This window comes from Ruditapes philippinarum, unplaced genomic scaffold (genome assembly GCF_026571515.1).
Source record: "Ruditapes philippinarum isolate M1 unplaced genomic scaffold, ASM2657151v2 ctg1463_1_1_1_1, whole genome shotgun sequence".
Classification (NCBI taxonomy): domain Eukaryota; kingdom Metazoa; phylum Mollusca; class Bivalvia; order Venerida; family Veneridae; genus Ruditapes; species Ruditapes philippinarum.
This window is the reverse complement of record NW_026855209.1, coordinates 43,310-45,915: the sequence shown is the minus strand read 5'-3', so window position 1 is coordinate 45,915 and position 2,606 is coordinate 43,310. Positions and strand designations below refer to the sequence as shown.

At 36.7% G+C, this 2,606-nt stretch overlaps 1 long non-coding RNA gene across 1 annotated transcript; it reads left to right on the top strand.

The window, feature by feature from the left end:
• Positions 1-231: 231 nt before the first annotated feature.
• On the top strand, positions 232-694 carry LOC132742501 (uncharacterized). The gene is made up of 2 exons (XR_009627435.1): positions 232-379; positions 621-694. It is a non-coding gene; the product is annotated as an uncharacterized LOC132742501 (long non-coding RNA).
• The last annotated feature ends 1,912 nt before the right edge of the window (positions 695-2,606 follow it).

Sequence of the window (2,606 nt, the reverse complement as noted above, 5' to 3'; positions counted from 1 at the left end):
TAATGATCAACTACAAATATCAATAATTGCTTGCTTCCCATCTGTAATTGTTTAAGTTTACGAAGAAGGAAATTGAAAGAATAATTAACGATTTATTTACGAAGAGTTATATAATTACAATAATAAAGCCTTATTAAGTTAATGACGTTGACAAAATAAAAATGTAGCCTACCTATTATGTATACATGGAACTTTGAAAATAGTAGAAAAAGATTGCATTCTTTTTTATAGCTCATGAACTAGGACAAAAAATTCTCGATGTGCTCGGATCAGACACTTCGGAAGCTGCATAAGAGGCCGCCTGTCCAACAGCTTTAAATCTTTTAGTACCAGGATCCGGTTTGATCGGAGGAAGCCTGTGTGGTCCAGCTTGCCATTGGTAAGAAAGTGTTTTTTTTAATTGCTTTGCATTTTGTTTGATCTCGTTTAACCATTTATAACAAAATAAATATTTTAAATATTTACGAAAGCTTTTGTCTAACATCATATTACACCAAATATGTATATCATTACGCAGAACATTTTGTCTTTTACAATGTAGAAATCGATAAAAACTGTTGGTAGCCATTTGGTCAGATTTATTAATAAAGATGAGTAAGTGTTTCTTTATATCGTTTCAGGGTACAGAATCACCTTGGTTAAAAAGAAATTGATATTTTTTATAAGTGAATAGAACATTAAATATCGTTATCTACCTGTGTGTTTTATCAGTCGTTTTTCAGATGATTTCTGTGTTTATTTTTACAGTTTAAATGAGTTTTAAAGATTAATATGACACCATACTATCCCTTTAAGGTAACTGTTATGCCTAAACAATTATAGGAGACAAAAAGCTTACTTAAGAAGTAAAGTTCTTCGATGCTGGCCATAGCTAGCTTGCAAGAAAAAGTCTTTGCGAAACAAATTTTTTCAAGCACTGACATAGAGACTAATACTAAAAAATTGAGAAAATAAGAATCCCCAAAGAAAGTCCAAAACGGCAGTATTGAAAATGTTGCAGGCTCGGTTTGATGAACAATGAAATATTTGACACAATCTTTCGTTTTTGTCGAGCCCGCTTGCGTTGAGCTCGACTTGCGTTCATTGATTTTGTTTATCATACTTTAGCCACTTTTGGATTGCTCATTCCTTGAAGGATTACAAATTTATTTGATGTAAATATGTTCACCATGATGAGGTGGTGTGCCGTGGTTTTGCCGCGTTCAAAGGTGAAAGTCACAATTTGGGGGTTGGCCAAAAACACGTGTCCGGAGCGTAACTTCTACATGCGTGGCCGGATTTTAATACCATGTATAACATTGGACATGTGTTCTCAATAGTTAGGCGTAGTGTCGCGCGATAAATCCAGGTGTCTGTATTAAAGATAAAGATCTCACTTCAGGGTCAAAGGTCAAATAACAAATTCAAATATTCATGTGTGAGTATAACTTCTATATACATGGATGGATTTTAAGATAACTAAGAACAAATGTTCTCCATGGTAAGCCAAGTTGTCGTGAGCAAAATGAGAGTCAATGTCACAAGTGGTCACAGGTCAAATAAAAATTTCAAAATTAGATTGTCCGCACTTTATCGTGCTTATAATGCTTTGAAAAATTATGCTTAGTGGCCAGAGGACTTGCTTGCGTTGAGCTCGACATAGTGTCAAAATGTCAATATTAGTGTGTGCTTGAGTGCATCCAAACTTGTCCATGCCATAACTTCTTTGTTCGTGGAAGAAATTTCAAACAACATGAATTGAGTGTTTAAGGCACAATCGTTCATCATGAGACATCATGCAATGCACATGAACCAGGTCACCGGTCAAAGAAAGCCAATATGATACAATGTCAAGATTTTGCCTTGGGTATAAAGCGGATGTGTTGCTTTCATCTCAACTTTTAGCTTGATCAGAAGCCTATATGTTCAGGTTTGAATTAAATCAAGACGAGCGAGCTCGACAGTCTGCTTGTGGGGATGTCTTGTTATGCTCCCCGAAACATTTCGGGGGAGCATAATTATAGTCGCCGGGTTGTCCGTCCGTCAAGGTTATGTACGTCCCGAATTCGTGTCAGACCCATAACTTTAGTATTTGAAGTCGGATTTTAAAACTATTTCACAGAAATGATCACCATATTGAGACGATGTGTCGCGCGCAATATTTGCGTCGCTACCTTCAAGGTCAGCATGACCTTAAATCAAAATTGTTTCCGGCACATAACTTCGTTATTTGAAGTCGTTATTTGAAGTCGGTCCGTCCGTATGTACGTCCCGAATTCGTGTCAGGCCCATAACTTTAGTATTTGAAGTCGGATTTTACAACTATTTCACAGAAATGATCACCATAGTGGGACAAAATGTCGCGCGCAACATTTGGGTCGCTACATTTAAAGTCAGGTCACAGCCTGACCTTGCAGCAAAATGGTGTCCGGCCCTTTACTTCATTATTTGAAGTCGGATTTTACAATTATTTTATAGAAATGATCACCATATTGAGACAACGTGTCGGGCGTAACATTTGGGTCGCTACTTTGAAGGTCAAGGTCACAGCATAACCTTGAAGCAAAATCGTATCTGGCCCATAACTTTAGTATTTGAAGTCAGATTTTACATCTATTTCACAGACA